This window comes from Haliotis rufescens, unplaced genomic scaffold (genome assembly GCF_023055435.1).
Source record: "Haliotis rufescens isolate VD_foot unplaced genomic scaffold, xgHalRufe1.0.p SCAF_5, whole genome shotgun sequence".
Taxonomy (NCBI): Eukaryota; Metazoa; Mollusca; class Gastropoda; order Lepetellida; family Haliotidae; genus Haliotis; species Haliotis rufescens.
Genome location: NW_025964223.1, coordinates 43,646,029 through 43,666,043, shown reverse-complemented (window position 1 = coordinate 43,666,043; position 20,015 = coordinate 43,646,029). Strand labels below are relative to the sequence as shown.

The window sequence follows — 20,015 nt, the reverse complement described above, 5'->3', positions numbered from 1 at the left end:
CAACTTACTTTTAGCACAGATTTCTTATGATTATGGAAATGTTTTTGTCGCTTTCATCTGACTTTTATTTCGGATTTTCGGATTTAAAAAAAAAATTCAGAATTTTTGTCTTGTTTTGTACCCACATCCAGATTCCAGTAAATATAGCGTCAGTACATAAGCCTCCAGTAAATGTCTCCCCCATCATATGTACGTTGTGCGAGAATGTTTAAGAAGTTAGATGAGTCCATATTACTATCTCTGTCGCAAGGCCCCACGAATGATGAACGGTTACCGCATTAACGATATGGTTTGTTCGAGTGTTTTTTTAGCCCAAATAAGGATGTAATTTAAGCACATGTATTTCTTGCTTTCGTGTGTGTGTTTTATCAAAATAAAAAAAATCACATCAGCACATGTTTAATCTTATCATTTATTTGTGCGGATATTTGTCCTTTGTACACATGTTTTGTTGGTATTTTGTTTGTGTGTTTGTTTGATTGTTTAATGTTTAAAGCCGCACTCAGCAATATTCCAGCTATATGACGGCTCTCATGAATAATCGAGTCTGGATCAAACAAGCAAGTGATTGATATCATGAGCGTCGATTTCCGCAGAATGGTTACTATGGCATTTATCATCTAATCAGCGAGTCTGACCTCACGATCCCGTTTGTATGGGTTGCTGATTATAACCCGGATGTTCACGTGTGTAGTGACTTTTAACAAAGTGAATCACAGAGAGCTGGAGACACAATTGTTATGCGTGGTTATTGCAGGGCTGACGTGGGGAAAACCCGTCTATCTAAATATAGACCTGACTCACTACCGGTTTTTATGTCCTCGGTCGTTCGGCAAATCAAGCCGGCAAAAGCGTCTGTGCGATAACACAACCTGACACTAGCACTGTGCAGTGGTGAGTATATTGAAATGTTGTGATCTGATCTCAGATCTCGGGTATGTCGTTTTATTTGACCACACCGATTCATTTTAACCTATTGTATCAAAATATTGTAATTACCGCTATTTTAAGGAAGGGCGTTTTATTAATACTTCCCAGTTATTAGTCTTGTATTATGACGTCACCAGTGACGTCTGAACCAGTATACATGTAGATGGTTGGGGATGGTTTGTAGGTTATAAACATAACCTTCATTAACAGAGTCATTGAAGAGTTAACTATATCAAATTAGAATTGTTGAACAATTCTGATGAAAGTCATAGTAGTCATCGTTCATGTGGAGTAGGTCTATGTTAAATTCAAGAAGTTATTATCAAATCATGTCTCAGACTTGTCGATGCTTTGAAAGGAACACGTCGTCATAGTAATCATCGTTCATGTGGAGTAGGTCTATGTTAAATTCAAGAAGTTAATATCAAATCATGTCTCGGACTTGTCAGTGCTTTGAAAGGAACACGGTTGATCCTGTCGTCTCAGGCGCCGTGATGCTGGACAGAGTTGCGTCCCTTGGGCGTGAGAGAAACCTGAAAGCGCGGATTCCAATCCTGGTTCACCCTGGCTATGTTTCTAGGTTTGTCAGCACCATACCCATGCTCGTGGGTTTCACCAAAGTGGTTAAAGTCTAAGACCTGAATACTGTTTAAAGGTGCACCCTCTGAAATGTCACGCTTGAGCGGTCGGCAAGACGATGACAACTTAGCTGGCCAGTGAAATAGTAAAAACAATATACACTAAATTAAGCATTTATGCTTTAATATCTAAGACACAACAGATTTCATTATTTTTTAAATACATTTTTTATGGAAATATATTACAAATGGCTTTTGGCATAATGCATCTTATCAATATTATTTATGTTTTATGTCGGCGAATGTATTAAAAAATGTGTCACTGACCAGTTAACAAATTTCAACCATTTATGGAATAATATGGCGTTCTTTGATCGGGTGAAAATGGTGAAAGGGCATGCACAGAGGAGACATTTGACAAAAATCTTGGGATCCTGGGTAAATGAAAGTTTATGATTTCTGAATGCGATTATGAGGCATTGCAAAATCGTGCCTCGACTTGTAAAATTTAGCCCGCAAAACCCGAAATCGCGAACACGGAAATGTCAATTTTCAGCGTTTTAGCCACTAGGCTACCCCACACTATATTCAGTGTGACTGAGACCATATGTTAGTGCTCGACTGTGTTTCAGAAACACATCTACACTGCACAGTTTTCAACATGCCATCGGAGGGAACGGTCTGTATGTCGTCAAGCACAATGACGTACACAGCTGGGATCATAAGAACGCCTGAACAAAATACTCTACCACCCACCAGCATCAACACCGTCGTCAGCAACATCATCAACAACAGCAGCAGTATCAGTAGCAACAAAAGCAGAAGCATCACCACTTCAAGCATCAGAAACAGCACCAGCAGCAGTAGCAACAGCAGAAGCGGCAGCAACAAGAGCAGCGTCGCCGCTACCAGGACCAGCAGATGGGGGAGATGCAGGAAGTGTTCACAGCAAGATGCAACACTGGCGTTCCTGCCCTGTGGTCACGTGGTGTGTTGTTCCGAGTGTGGCCTGACGGTGACCGCTTGTGTGGTGTGTGGGAGGGGCATTCGAGGCTCAATAAGGACCGACCTTCACGAACATGTATAGTACTATACAGGAACAATAGATTGCCGTAACGTTCATGACGTTAATTGTCGTCCTTAGTCAGATATACATGATTGTAATCACTTGTGTGTTTTTTTAAAACATGAAAATAGACATACAAATTTTTAACGAAATGTTCTTTTATGTTTTTTTGTGCACCTGGGAACGCACACACCACACCATAGCACACACGCAAATAAACCACACCACATAATACCACATAATACCACAGAACCACACACACAAACACACACTAACAAACACACGGACATAAACCACTCTCTCTCTCTCTATATATATATCACACACACACACACACACACACACACACACACACGCACGCACACAAACACACACACAAAATATCACAAACGCATATACACAAGGCAAAAACATGTTCAAAGGAACGTGGAAAGGTTTTCATAATACGATTTCTACAGACACTGACGAACGGAAAAGCATACTGATCGCTACTAACTTATTATATACCGGGGACAATGTATATTAGATTAAGATATTTGAAAAGACATTTCGGAGACTTTTCAGTTTTCATTTTGTTGATATTAGCCAGGTCTACACGAATACCCGAATGGGTGTATCACGAGTTGTCTCCCCTACACCGCACCGCTGTGTAACGTTCATGGTTTGGCATGTGCTTCTTCATGATTCCTGCCGACTCATCTCAATCTCACACGACGGTTATAATACCCCCATCCCACCCACCCAGCATTACTGAGCATGTGACGTATCTGTTATACCGTAAAAGTTGTTTATCAGTTGTCATAGAATATTTTATTGAAGTACAATATCTGTGCGATGTATATTGACCTGTGGTGTTTCCCCGTAACGTTAAACTTCTGATACGAGAGCTTGTCAAAAAGTTCTAAGCCTAACAACCAAACCCAAAAATGTGAAAGTGTTTTTCATTTTATTTTCAACATAACCTCCCTGCTTACCAGTATACTTCTCATATCGATAGGTAAGTTTTTCAGTTCCAGTCAGGAGGATGTTTTCCACCCTGATGTCATCGTTGACGTCAAAGCGTTTTCAACCAAGGTGTTCTTTTAGTTTAGGAAACAGGTGGAAATCACTTGCTGCCAGTATGTAGGGTGCCCACATTGTCGCACAGCAACCTGTGCAGGTCGGCAGGTGTGAGAAGAGGCATTGTCATCAAGTAGTAGAACTGCAGCAGTCAGCATTCCTCGCCGCTTTTCTTTGAAATAATCCATCAGGCGATGAAGCATAGTAGGCACCGGTTATCGTCTTTTGACTTTCTAAGTAATCAACAAGGATCACACCCTTTGCATCCCAGAATACAGTGGCCATAACCTTCTTCATTGATCTTGAAGGCTTGAATTTCTTTGGTGCCGGAGAAGTGGAATGGTGCCAATCCATGGATTGACGTTTTGACTCGGTCTTCATTGTGGTAGGCCTATGTTTCATCACGTGTCATTAATCTCGTTTTGAATTTGACGGATTCCTCCTCATTTAGCTCTAAATTGTCTCTGGCAATGTCAGTTCTTTTTTTCCTTAAGATCGGAATTTAGAAACATTGGCACCCAACGAGAAGATACCTTATCTGTCTGTAAATGTTTATGAATAGATGTTTCAATGGATCCATGGCTTACACATCAATGTTCCTCAAGTTCAGCAATGGTAATACGACTATCTGTCAGTATAAGTGTTTCTATCTCCTCGACTGAATCTTCATTGACGGAAGTTGAGGGACGTCCAGACCTAGGGTCATCATCAAGGCTTTTTCTCCCAGCCTTAAACATAGCTGCTCAACGTTTAACAGTGGAATAGCTGGGGCTCTAATCTCCATACTATTGTGACATGCGGTCATGAATTTCTTAGGGAGTACAAAACCTTGATGACTGCTTCCATTTCGGTGTCCATTTGGACCCATATCACGTTCAAATGGCTATCAGTATACACAAACGGCCTCAACAGACCAAATGCCCTTGCAATGAACTATTTAAAAAATGTACTACATTGACAAGTTCACATTGTTACGGCTAATAGTTGAAGTTAGTCGTGCTTAGAACTTTTTGACCAGCCCTCGTAAGCTGTTACAGCATCATCTCTTGTGACGTCGTGACATATTACGTCAAAAATGGTGTCTACATTACGTCGCCGTTTTTTTGGTAAGATCTGGAAATCATACATTACACACGCAAGAAAAACTATGTCGAATGCAACTGTTCTTGCAGATATTCAAGACTGATTACTTTCTGGCGTTGCAGTTTTGAATTTATATCACGGTAGAGAGGAGGCCAGTATATGTACCATGTGTACCTCATTAGAGCTACAATGGTATATCAATTTCTCGCCCCTTGAAACTGTTGCAATTCGTGAGACAGTGTTTGTTTCGGTTTATTGCTATTTTATATTAAAAGTTCCGTGTCTTACAATGATATTCATGCTGATGTAATAGATGCTGGTAACCTCAACTGCAACCGACACCACGTTTATTGCATCGGCAAAGAGAAGTAGCATTATGCGTACATATTATGCATGTAAAAGGATATCCTTTGAAAGACATACACAAAAAGTAACAAATTATTTAAAAAGAACGGGAATACAAATAAAAGGGTAACAGAACACATCATTGACGGACAGCACATACATGTATGCCCTCTATGTCACACCCGCTGCAGGTGCACTGCTTGCTCTGCCACGTAACATGTCTCCAATTGCACAACACGTGACGTGCAGACATTTAAGAAGCCATAGGCGACATTAATGTACCACCTTTTAATTCTGACGTACCTGTTTAGCAATGACTTCAGCTGCAGGATATTGCTTTATGCGATATATTCAAGCTTCAGTCTGACTAATTTCACCAAAGTGGTAATATTTGAGAAAAATGCACTGTATTTCTTTTTCTATGAATGATCCTGCTGCTTGTAGATTTTACGATGCTAAATACAAGTTGGAAGCTTCACCAATCGAAATTTGGACGCTGTTTCGAGTTCTCATAGGAACTTCAAGGTTGGGCTTAGAAGCTTGAAATACATGTAAGAAATGGATTGGCTGGAGGTGAATATGACCCATCATAATAATCAACATACACAAAAACATTACATACAACTACAAAGCTGAACTGGTGGTATGGGGACGTTATTATAATGAAAAACAAGTTTAGCATTAACTTAACATTCTAATGAAGTATTTGGTTTCGTTGGCTTCTTCATTACATTATTATCTTTGTACATTGTACACTAATCCCATCTTATTGGCTTTGTTAATATATTGTTATCTTTGTACATTCACCACACCGTGTTCTGTGTAAACATATCATTATATATATAATGATTTGTTTCTTACTCCTTCATCAGGTGTGTATATATATATATATATACCTGATGAAGGAGTAAGAAGTAGCTCTGAAACATCGTGACAAAGAATAAAAGAAGTTGTTATCCATAAAATGTGTCATGTATTCATTAACATTCTCGGTTTTATAAACATATCTGCGTCCGGAAGCCTATCGCTAGCCACTGGCATGGGATTTCTAACTCATCGTTTATAGATTATAGATTATGATAATCGAATCCAGTTCGAGATTTGAAGGAGAGAGAATGTCATACATTCATCAGGTTACAATGTGTTGCCTCTGAAAGGCAGGTTCCTGTCACGTTTGCTTTGTACGACAGATTTAATCGTTCAATTTTAACAAGTTCATTTTGTTAAGGAAAATGCGTTGTGTGGTTCGTCCATGAAGGCAGCTTTTGGACGACAAAGACCAGACTGACGAGCCATGGTGTAGTAAGAGGTGTATATGTTATACATTTCAACTGATCTTTTATTAAAAGTAGATTATAGAGAAATTCGAGGTAGTTTCTACACGTCTAAAAGAATTTGCATCAGATTTGGTGCAGCAATAAACTTTGGACAATCGCCCATACTTAAAAGACAAAGAAATTTGAGCTTTACTCAAATTAAATAATGGATAATTAATCAAGTGACTAATAATATAAATATAATTACTTCGTACTGTGAAACGTGATTTATCAATCAGTATGATTGTTGTCTTACCCAACTGATAATGACATTTTACTAAATGAAATTTGCGGTAAAGATCATGGTTCCTCCGATGATAAATATGTTAGACGTTTGTTTTTTTAAAATGTGGTTTATAGTATATGTGCTAATGTAAAAAAAACATATTGCCTACCAAAGATAGATCTTGGCAATAAGATTTAATACCATCAAAATGCCCGGCTGATTAAGAAACATTATGATGCACTTTTTGCTCTAACTTTTGTGGCGGCCATCTCTCATCCGCTACCTTTGATGTTATGACACATTTGCATAATGCACAACTAATTAAAACTCTTTCTATACCCTTCTATTGATACATACTACTCTTTTACATCCAATTTAAAAAGAAACTTATCAGTCAAAGCTGTTTCTTATATACATGACTGTACTCAATTGCACTTTCTGCCAATACCATAGAATACATATCATGATTAATACACCTATTCTGGAACGTTTTGCTGCTTATGACGAAATACTAATCATAACATATTTCTGTCGGTTGAATTGCACATACTAATTTCAAAAGCGACACATGTGATTGTTTAAGATCAATCTATTAATACCCAAATTATTACCGCAAGACAGAATCACTGGACATAACTGTTCCAAGTATCTGCGGTCATTGTATGGAAGTATTCTGAGAAGATCAACTTTTCTTCATCACCAGTTTGTCATACATGGGTTGTAACATAACTATTTTTCTACAGTCAGTGGTACCCACAGTTATTGCTGAATCTCTCCCACATTCTGTCACTCTGCGCAAGTTGCCATGATCCTTCCCATTTCTTCTTGAACCTTTAATTTCTTACATTAGCCAATATACTATTACTAAACAATTGCACACAATATTTTTCGACAAAAGTATTTTTCCTTGAAGCTTTTGTAATTAAATAAGGAAAGAGAGGTAACACATTTTATTGTTACTCAAAATTATTAAATAAAAATCACAATACCGGCAATATATTTTATTAATGATACTTTATTTGCATAAAGCCACATTAAACATGATATGAAATGCCTTAGAATGTGTGAAGATATTATACTTAAGAGATTTCTAGGCAGGATAAAGCCTACGGATAAACACTGTATCCATTTGTGTCATTTACAGATATATTTCAGAAATACAAAAGGTCAGGTAGGTGCTACCTTCAGTTTTTACAAGCATACATGGCGATCGAGACAGAATTGACAAGAATTGCACGATGAGGCCGTGTATTATTGTTCATGAGGATGACGTCCTGCCCGATTGCACCAGCATTCGGTATCACGAACACATCCAGAATGTTATCCCTGTAGCGCACCCCTGTCATCGTGCCTCGCTGAGGGACATGGAGATCTGTGCTTCCACCCCAAATCATGATTGAGCCCTTTCCATCGCGGTCATGTTCGGCTACGTTGGAATCCTGAAATCTTTCTCCTTGTCTACGCCACACTGAGCACGATGTCTGGACAGTATCCCGATTCATCATGAGTGGAGTCCAGTTCTGGTTTGTCCAATTGACGTGATCTTTAGTCCAATCCAAACGTGCCTGCCTGTAATGTCTGGCCAGTGGGATGCGAATGCACGCCCACCCCCCTGGAAACCAACCTCACTGAGACGATTACACACTGCCACTGGCGTTCCGCAGGGCATTTCTGAGTGTGGTGGCAGTCAGTGTTGTGTGGAGGAACGCTGTCGACCATCTGCATGTCGCTGGGTGGCTGTTCCAAACGTCTGGTACTGATTCCCTGCCCTGTTGATCACACTTTGGCACCAAAGACCTTTGCAACGTGACGTTGTTCTCACCCTGTTTAAAGCATGCGTATGCATCTAACTATTCTTGGGTGGTCAAACGACGTCTTTGCGCTGAAGGGGCATAATTGTATTCAATTGTTGCTATCATCAGAAGCAAATGCTGTTGCTCTCTGATGATGCGCAACGGTTCTGTAACGATACATCCAATCACAGGTTTTCAAGCACCTCGTGCACATTGTACGCATTACTGCATGTAATTTGAGGTACTATAGGGGTTGCCCAATCATTGTGTACCGGGATATTTCAATCTATATTTGTTGGATGATTTTTAATATCATCAAAACTTGATCACTAGCTAACTTTGAGTAGAATACGACAACATTTTGCTCTGTTTCATTTTGTTCCTGTGTGTGACATCTGACAATATTGTATGTTGTCATGTCCGGTTGTCTCATCACTGACCTTGTGACGTATATAAATGCGCGCGGTGGTCGCTCCCATGTATCACATCTGTCCTATGTATCTTATCCGTGAAATGTTAGCAGAAAGCAATTGATACACAAAAGTCAAACATATCTCAGTTTGTATTCAATTTCAGTTGCATGATGATCGCGATGTTTAGACTGACAGTTTTATTCAACAAATCAAGGGCATTGCGATGGGTGTGAATGGGAAATTGAATGTGGACATCTGACGTCTCTCAAACTTTTTGGACTACATTTGAATCTGTTTCGATCTGGCAACAAAATCATTAGAATAGGCACAATTCTTGCATAATTAGGATGTTGCTAATTGGGATGTCTCTCAAACTTTTTGGACTACATTTGAATCTGATTTCGATTTGGCAACAAAATCATTAGAATAGGCACAATTCTTGCATAATTAGGATAATAATGCTTAAGTTTGTTTCTGTCTCTACATAAGTACACTATACAAGGTAACGTGGTATGTATTTATATCTGACTAATAAACTGATGGAACTGCCCGTGACGTGTTGCTTAGCCTGCATTAACTTCTTCTGACAAGAAGCTTGCATCTGCATTCACTGCTTATAACAAGGTGGTGCATCTGCATGAACTGCTTCTAACAAGGTGGAGCATCTACATGAACTGCTTATAACAAGGTGGAGCATCTGCAGGAACTGCTTATAACAAGTTGGGGTATCTACATGGACTGCTTCTTACAAGGTGGAGCATCTGCATGAACTGCTTATAACAAGGTGGAGCATCTGCAGGAACTGCTTATAACAAGTTGGGGTATCTACATGGACTGCTTCTTACAAGGTGGAGCATCTGCATGAACTGCTTCTAACAAGATGGGGTATCTGCGTGAACTGCTTCTATCAGGGTGGAGCATCTGCAGGAACTGCTTCTAACAAGGTGGAGCATCTGCATGAACTGCTTCTAACAAGGTGGAACATCTGCATGAACTGCTTCTAACAAGGTGGTTCATCTGCATGAACTGCTTCTACCAAGGTGGTTCATCTGCATGAACTGCCTCTTAACAACGTGGGGCATCTGCATGAACTGCTTCTAACAAGGTGGGGCATCTTCATGAACTGCCTCTTAACAAGGTGGTTCATCTGCATGAATTGCCTCTTAACAAGGTGGGGCATCTGCATGAACTGCTTCTTACAAGGTGGGGCATCTGCATGAACTGCATCTAACAAGGTGGTTCATCTGCATGAAGTGCCTCTTAACAAGGTGGGGCATCTGCATGAACTGCTTCTAACAAGGTTGAACATCTGCATGAACTACTTCTAACAAGGTGGTTCATCTGCATTAACTGCTTCTAACAAGGTGGTTCATCTGCATGAACTGCCTCTTAACAACGTGGGGCATCTGCATGAACTGCTTCTAACAAGGTGGGGCATCTGCATGAACTGCTTCTAACAAGGTGGTCAATCTGCATGAACTGCCTCTTAACAACGTGGGGCATCTGCATGAACTGCTTCTAACAAGGTGGGGCATCTGCATGAACTGCATCTAACAAGGTGGTTCATCTGCATGAAGTGCCTCCTAACAAGGTGGGGCGACTGCATGAACTGCTTCTAACAAGGTGGTTCATCTGCATGAAGTGCCTCTTAACAAGGTGGTTCATCTTCATGAACTGCCTCTTAACAAGGTGGGGCATCTGCATGAACTGCTTCTAACAAGGTGGGGCATCTGCATGAAGTGCCTCTTAACAAGGTGGTTCATCTGCATGTACTGCCTCTTATCAAGGTGGGCGACTGCATGAAGTGCCTCTTAACAAGGTGGTTCATCTGCATGAAGTGCCTCTTAACAAGGTGGTTCATCTGCATGAACTGCCTCTTAACAAAGGTGGGGCATCTGCATGAACTGCCTCTTAACAAAGGTGGGGCATCTGCATTAACTGCTTCTAACAAGGTGGGGCATCTGCATGAAGTGCCTCTTAACAAGGTGGTTCATCTGCATATACTGCCTCTTAACAAGGTGGGGCGACTGCATGAAGTGCCTCTTAACAAGGTGGTTCATCTGCATGTACTGCCTCTTAACAAGGTGGGGCGACTGCATGAAGTGCCTCTTAAGAAGGTGGTTCATCTGCATGAACTGCCTCTTAACAAAGGTGGGGCATCTGCATGAACTGCATCTAACAAGGTGGTTCATCTGCATAAACTGCCTCCTAACAAGGTGGGGCATCTGCATGAACCGCTACTAACAAGGTGGTTCATCTGCATAAACTGCCTCCTAACAAGGTGGGGCGAATGCATGAACTGCTTCTAACAAGGTGGCTCATCTGCATGAACTGCCTCTTAACAAGGTGGGGCATCTGCATGAACTGCCTCTTAACAAGGTTGGACATCTGCATGAACTGCTTCTAACAAGGTGGTTCATCTTCATGAACTGCATCTTAACAAGGTGGGCATCTGCATGAACTGCTTCTAACAAGGTGGTTCATCTTCATGAACTGCATCTTAACAAGGTGGGCATCTGCATGAACTGCATCTGACAAGGTGGAGTATATGCGTGAACTTCCTCTCACAAGGTGGAGCATCTGCATGAACTGCATGAAGATGATGGATATACATCAACTGCTTCTAATGGAATTATTATGGAACTAAGGATACAAATATTTCCTTCTTAAAATCTACACTTTCGCCATCCAGAGAAATAAAGGCAAACAGATGTCCGCCAGATAGAGTCATGTTCGGCTGTGGACCCGATGATAGACAAACGAAGAAACAGTTCGGCACTGGCTACGGTTCATTGAGCACGAGCTGGCTCACTTTCCAGACGTTGGTCGTTTGAGCCAAAAAACATTATGAATGCAATTTCGTTTTGTCATCTCATCTGATTTCAGGCATTATCTATGTCAAATAAGTCTCCAGTTTCTTGTATAAGCACGATATGAACGTGTATTTAATGCACAACACATTTACTAAGTATTTAGTTGCAGCGTTTATCATTTCTTGTTTCTTGTCCGAGAGTCAGGACGCATACTTTACCTGAATGTCTGATGACTATAAAGAACCTTGCACAAACTCTTTACTTTCAGAATGTTTTTCTTCTTCCCGGTTCGACACAATGACGCTTTTATCAAAGTGACTTGTTGAACTACATATTAATAGTACAATCCTAATACCACGGTGTTTCAGTAACCCTAGCGGAACATTCACCCATGACCCCTTTTTCATCCCCTATTCAGCTCCAGCAGCCTCTATTCATTCCCAATTCCCTTTGACTTGGGAATTCCTTTTGCACTCGTGGGATTCCTTGAATAATGATTGTTACTTGACCTTATACATGACGTTATTTCAGTGACTATATGCTAGTCAAGTAGACCATGGTAATATTTTGTTAACTACGGCAGTCCGTGATCCCCGCTGTGCGGATTATGTTTGTTTCGAATGAGTTAGGGGAGTTAAGATCTATAGTCACATCGGCAACATTTCAGCCATATCGTGACTGGTTTCTTAAGAACCTTCTGAGTGTATATAATTGTGTTCCAGAAAAAACAATGAAAAATTCATGTGACATTATTTGCATATGTTTCCTGTGTTCATTAACTCCTAACAAACTTTAGGGGAAAATGAAAACAATTCAGCCAAAGGAAATTAACATAACATTACTAATATGTGTTACTACATGTGATCTTCTGTACGAGCTATTGATGTTCCTACATATTTTATGTTTTGCTGCAGTCTTTTCTTGGAAAATCACCTCTGTTCTAAAGACTCATTAAAGTTACAATGACACTTTATTTTATCCATTACAGTAACAAAGTCTCACTGAAAACACGAATGTGACCAACCTTCATAGTTCTTTGTAGTTATATTTAAAACAACAGTTTTCAATTTTGTGAGCATTTTATTGAAAGTGTAATTTCGTACTCTTTTGAATACTTACAAAGTTTCCTGACTTTGCAATAAGACATCTGGTACATTCAGACTGAGCTGAAACGAACTTGCTCCGACTTATTATGCCTCTGTAAGGGCGTGCGGATGATAGAGGGGTCTTAAATGATACGGACATCTTTTTCTGTAACTTTTTTTTAGCAACACCATCAACAATCAGTATTACTTAGATGAATGCAGATGATGAAGCGAGAGATAAGAGACTTGAAACTTCATTAAATCTATTTAAATATATTGCGTGGTCGTTTGTTTTATATTTAAGACAAATAGCAAGCTTTAAACTTTCTATTGTGTGATCAAACCCCAGTCCAGCTTAGTGCGACAATTCCCATCACAATATAAACTATCTGGGCTTTATATTTCCATAGTTAAAAACAGTGTTATAAATGTGAACAATACTGCTTACTGCAAACGTAATAAACAACTTCGATTCACATTATGGCCCTATCGTTATATAAAGTAACCGTTCTCTGGAAGTTCTCCGTTGAAGTTTGGTTATGCATAATTTGTCTGCGAATCAAAGTTTCTTTGTATTTTTTGCCATGAACAAATCTGAGTGCCAATATGTTCCGATACACATAAATAACATTTTTAAACTTCCTAATTCGTGTTGTAAGTATCTATTACAGGTGTTCTAGATTTTCATTTATTATTAATTTTACAAGCAAAAAACAACACATGTATCATCAATGCAACATTTTACAACAAATTCCTCTTTTCCCCATAATCTAATCCGAGTTTGGTCGCTCGGTGTTTACGTTGGAATTATGAACTGATTGTAATAACTATATAAAGATGTCTAGGTTTCATTAGCATGCCGTGACATGGCAACCCATGTGAACTGCTTGATATGAAGAACCATGATCAGAGAGACAGTCAGAAATAACTCAAATATTTTCTTTTTTCTTCAATATTTGACAAATTGTGTGTACTGTACATGCTATCTAACTGGATAGCTTCCCCAAGTTCACAGCTTTGATTGAGACAGTTCCGTATTGATTGTACGTGTGTCTACTTCTCTCAGTGAATCATTGAAGTATTTACGGACGTCGGCTGCACTGCATTCAGAGTATTAGCAGTTTCCAAGATAAATTAATGAAGTGTCCAATAGAAACAAAAAGGTTGTAATTGTGCATTTGATATATACTTGGTGTATTTATCACGTGCCTTTCACACTTTACTATCGATGTTTGTAGGGACATCACACACCGGTTTAATAGGCTTGCATAAAAGTCTAATCAATACAATTTAATTTGCCTAAATATATGAACAACATATGGATCAATCTGTCATTTAAAGAAAACATCATATTTCACATACGTGAGTATGCTAATGTCTCAGCAAATGAGTGAGGTAAAATTGGGTTTCGCTTTCAAGGTTGTGTCACTCTTATATCGTGGCTGTGTGGCTGCTCATACTAGTCTAGGCTCATGCCGGTTTTGTAGTAATACTCCGAGCCGGTCAGTTCTTATTTTATCCCCTTAATGCCTAACTCCAGGTAGGGAAACAGTAAGTATCCTTTAGTAATGTGGATGAAAACAGACGTTCCATCTATGACCCCATGCAGTGCTATGACGTCAAAAAACGAAGTTACAATAAAGTAATTACATAGATTACAGAATATTGTGGCTCTACTCACATTTACTTCTCCAGTAAGCAATGCACGATCTATCGCTTAATGTGAATTAATTCACTTTCTGTTCGATATATAACTCCGTATCATTGACCATGTTACTAAGTCATGATTCCTCGGTCGTAGCGGTTCATATTGGCGTCGAGGACACGACAGTTCGAGCTGGGTAGTTAACACAAAGTCACACAAGCATGTATCGGATCACAGGGGAGTTTTCGTGTCTATTAATGTATATCTTAATATAAAAAAGTCATATAGAAGAAACGTATGGCTCTACAAACAAGCTAACTTTGCAAAAATGAATATACAAATTAAGAATAAAAATTGGAACCAGTCTTTTAAAGAATGTCTGGACCTTAATGAAATGTGTGACAAATTCCACTCCCAGCTAAAAAATTACATGCACGACTATATACCCTCTAAGTGTGTAACTATTCGCCCAACGGACAAACCATGGTTCGATAATGACCTCAGAAGGGAGCGTCGCTCCAGAGACCGCTATCGAAAAAAGGCATTACGAACTGGTAAACTAAGCGATCTTGTCAACTACAAAAACCAAAGAAACAAATTTAATAATATGAAAAAGATAGCCAAAGAAAAATACTATAGCAACATTAACGGCTTGTTGGAAACACAACTGAACTCAAACAGTACCAACTACTGGAAATTATTGAGATTCATCATCAAAAATGCTAATTCACCAGCATGTATCCCCCCTCTGTGTACCGACCTTAATAAACCCACAGCATTTACCGATGTCGAAAAGGCTGATGTACTCAATAATTATTGTTTCTATTTGTGATGTTGATGACGGAAATCAACCGCTTCCGGATTTCAGTCAATGTTGTGAAACCTCTCTCTCGGATATCACAGTTACTGAATTAGAAATAAGCGATCTCATAAAGTCACTACCATGCAATAAATCAAGCGGACCAGATAATATAAACCCTAGACTCTTAAAACCCTTGGCTGACAGTATTGTCATCCCATTACGTATAATTTTCAATCGATCTTTAAAAGAAGCAATCTTTCCAGAAAACTGGAAACTTGCTCACGTCATGCCATTATACAAGAAAGGTGACAAAGCATTACCCTCAAACTACAGACCAATTAGCTTATTATCTATTCTTGGAAAACTACAGGAGAGATTAGTTTTTAAACGCTTATACAACTATTTCAATATGAATAGTCTCCTGTACAAATATCAATCCGGCTTTGTACCAGGACATTCTACTACCTCACAATTAATAGAAATTTATAATGATATTGTCTCATCTGTTGACAAGCACGAATACTATTGTATGGTATTCTGTGATATATCGAAAGCATTTGACAGAGTTTGGCATAAAGGAATACTTCATAAATTACAAAAATACGGTGTAACGGGCAAGCTATTACTATGGTTAGAAGACTATATTAGTCAGAGGAGACAAAAGGTTTTTGTAAATGGCAGCTTTTCATCTTTGAAATTCACCAGAGCCGGTGTCCCCGGTATTGTCGGTATTAGGTCCCTTTTTGTTTCTGGTCTACATTAACGATCTCGCTGATAATCTAGTGAATTCCACTCGCCTTTTTGCAGACGATACTTCCATTGGTACATCATCTCTTCACTTACAAATGATAGAACACAGATTAAACAGTGATCTAGAGCTTCTCAATACCTGGGCCAATAGATGGCTAGTTAAGTTTAACCCGGACAAAACAACATTTATTCTGTTCACTCATTGTAAAAAACCGCACTGCAGATATTATTTATAACAATACCGCACTTAGCGCATCTATCTCGCACAAACATCTGGGCGTTACTCTCTCCCATGATATGAAGTGGACAACTCACGTTGATAACATTTGCCGCTCAGCTTCCAAAATGATTTGTTCGTTAAGAACCGTTAAATATTTACTTGATAGACAAACCCTGTCCAAAGTCTATCTTGTTTTCATAAGGCCTATATTAGAATATGCTTCAGAGGTATGGGACAACTGCAGTCATGAAAATTCCGAAAAACTTGAAATGATTCAACTCGAAGCCGCTCGCATAGTAACAGGTCTCCCTAAATTCTCCTCAAGATCGAGTTTATATTTTGAGACAGGATGGGAATCACTATCTTATAGAAGGTCAAATAAAAAACTTTGTACAATCTACAGTATTGTTAATAACCTATGTCCATCGTATTTACATGACATGTTACCACCCAAAGTATCAACTTTTAGTAGATATGTGTTACGAAATCAGAATAATCTGAATTTGCCGCTAGCACGAACAGTTACATACCAACAATCATTTATACCTTCTTCAATCAAATAATGGAATGAGTTACCCTCTGAATACAGAAGTGCAACATCATTATCAAATTTTAAACATATGATTAAAACAACCATTACAGCTCCACCTCCATACTTCTCAATCGGCAACCGTAGAGCTAATATTTTACATACACGCCTAAGGCATTCTTGCAGTTCCCTAAATGCAGACCTCTTTAAAGTAAATTTATCTGATACTTTGTCCTGACCTTGTGGAAACCCATGTGAAAACAACATACACTTTTTTCTTGAATGTCCCAATTACACTATTCCCAGAAATATCATGTTCGCTAACATTATAAAAGCTGGAACTACATGTACAATACAAAATATTCTCTACGGTGATGTATCACCTATCTGAAAGTCACAATAACCTCATCTTCAACAGCGTTCAAAAATATATACTGTCGACTAATAGATTCGAGTAACCCTTTATCATTAATACAGAATATCGCTCTGCGACCATTTATTATTAATTACGCCATCAGTGAATAAACTTCATGCATGTATATGAATACATGTGTATCTCTACCTCCTTCTGTAAACATAATGTTTACGGGTATATATATCCTGGTGTATGTGTGTAAATATGTGTATGTGTATGTATATATATATATATATATATATATATATATATATATATATATATATATATATATATATATATATACATATATATGTATGCATGCGTATTCAAGGGTATATGTGTATGTATGTACATGTAGTGTGTGTATGTAAGCATATGTGTACATGTACATAAGTGTATGTATGATTGTGTAATTATATATGTAGTCTTGCATGTATTTTGGATTAATGTGTATAAACAAGTAAACTGTGTCTATAGGCAATTCTTATGCATGTATATGTTATTCTTGCAAACATTATGTTTATGTTCGTGTGTAAATATATTTCTCTTTGTTACTATAAATGTAATATGTGCATATGTATTTGAGTATGTGTATGTATGTATGAGTATGTATGATTGTGTGTATATATGATTATGTGTATATGTTTGTATTTCTGTATACGTATGTATATGTATGTGTGTATGTATAAGTGTATATATATGTATAATCAATGTCTGTACATATAGAGTAGGGAAAGGGCCACCTAAGTTGGATAACTTTTGCCCAATCCCGTTGACCATATATGTCAATAAAATATGTTTAAAACAAACACAAGCATCTTCAATTCTTTAACATATGCACTTACTATTTATTGTGAAAAGGTATCCCAGATAATTTATACCAACTGTGATCCCTTATTGATAACGGTGATTTGCTTTTATGATCGTAAATTACAATAACTTATATCATCTGTAAACTAAATATGAGACCAGATTATATTAAACCAATATTCAGAAAGACGAAATAAAACTGGCAATCTTTTTCAGAGCCTGAAACCTACTAAACATATGAGAAAGTGTACTTTGTGATAATGATTAACATATATACACGACCAACACACATTGAAAATTATACCCTATTCCTAGCTTATATAACTTGCTTATCAATTAGATACACTTTATCAAAAAGTAGATATACTTCATTCTTGTTATTCAAAGGATGTACAACGAGTAAATGAGTAAAACTGATAGTCTGATATATGATTATATCGGTCAGCTGTTTTGCTCGGTCTAATGTTAAGTGGTTAAGTGTCCATCTGATCGCACCTGCTGAGCAGCGTAACACCATCAGATGCATTAGAGTCATCCTATGACTTGAGGATGAATGGGAGCCATGGCGCCAACAAAGTTAAAAATATATTGTACTTGTGTGGCGATGTTAAATGTAATCTATAAAAATATGGCTAGAAAGGATACGGAAGTACGAGGTATTAAATCATCAGTGTCTTTGAAACGAAGTGAGTTTTGTGAAAAGGGATGCGATAAAATAAGTCCGTTATCACACACTGGAAATCATTGTGATCATAATATATAATACACCCCTAATGTGTCCACCCCTACGACTTTAGAACATAGCATCTAAACACAAATATATTAATACATTAATGTATAAGAAACTTCATTGAATTTTGAAGATGTGTAAATTAGAAACGCTCAATGATCGCAAGTAAAAGCACAACAGCAGATTATTTTCAAACTAATTGTAGTTAGTTGCAACTTTGTGTGGATGTTGGGCACCATACGAATAGCTTTTTGTACAAACTGAATCTTATTCATGACATTTATAGTTTGATGATAGTTTTAAAAGATCGAAATCCTCATTTTCAAAAGCCCAAAGGAATAAGTCTTTAGTTTGACGTATCTTTTACGAAATCATTACAAATTTGACACCTTGAGAAAATGATATTTCGCTGAGTGTTCCAAGCCAATGGAACCTAAGCATCATGTGTAGGTACACAGGACGAGACTTTGTCCGCGGCATCACTATAAAAGATGGTAAGACTGAAACTAAACATGTTGTGACACAAATACCAGATAAGTCACCGGTATCCACCGTGGGTAGGGTCCTTGATGTCCCTGCACAAAGATGTAGTTGTTCAGGTGTTTCCCTGCGGCTTAAACCCCAACAGATGTACTCAAGACACCATGATATACATAAACGATGATTATTTGCTTCAAAGTTACCTCGTCAATGACGCTAATAATCTGCTACAGACAAAATGCGTCCAGTTGACGTGATACTAGCCTGTATGTGGGATCGTTATTGTCACACCTTCTGTGATATTTGTGAGTTAATTACCCGACGATGTCAACCATTTGCACAGGACCCTGGAAATCTTGCCGTATACACTACGCAGCTGGAGACAATGGCAAATACAAAGTTCAGATCCAAATTTATAACACATGACGGTTGTATTGAATGGAAAAAAATGCAAGAGGATTTCAAATCTGAATTCGCCAGTTTAACTGAAAGGCAGAGACACATTAGCGCATTATGATAACCTTAAGTACCCGCTCTTTATTCACCGTCTGTAATAAAAAGTATATTATACTGAAACATTATCTGGATATACGGGTTGTAAACCATATTCTTGTCCATGTCATGGTGATCTGCCGCCCCCATTATGTAAAAGGCATGGCTGTTGTAACTAACTCTACTTGTAACTAGCTCTACAGCAGCGTCATGACCTTGACCCTTTACTACTGGGTACGTAGTTCCTTGTAGAGGTAAATGTACAGCTCCAGAGAAGGGCATTTACTTTCCAAACAGTCCCTCTTTAACGGAAACGTCGTAACGCCAATTCGCTTGGTCAAACGTTATACTTAATAAAGTTGTTTTATGACAAACAAATATTTTGCACTTCGAGTAGGCACCTTTCTATATTTTACTCCCACACCGTAGACACCTGACCAGTCTGTGACAAGT

General features: G+C 38.4%; 1 long non-coding RNA gene across 1 annotated transcript; it reads left to right on the top strand.

The window, feature by feature from the left end:
- The first annotated feature begins 563 nt into the window (after positions 1–563).
- Positions 564–2,726, top strand: LOC124140023. The gene is made up of 2 exons (XR_006861858.2): positions 564–894; positions 2,141–2,726. It is a non-coding gene; the product is annotated as an uncharacterized LOC124140023 (long non-coding RNA).
- Positions 2,727–20,015: the final 17,289 nt, after the last annotated feature.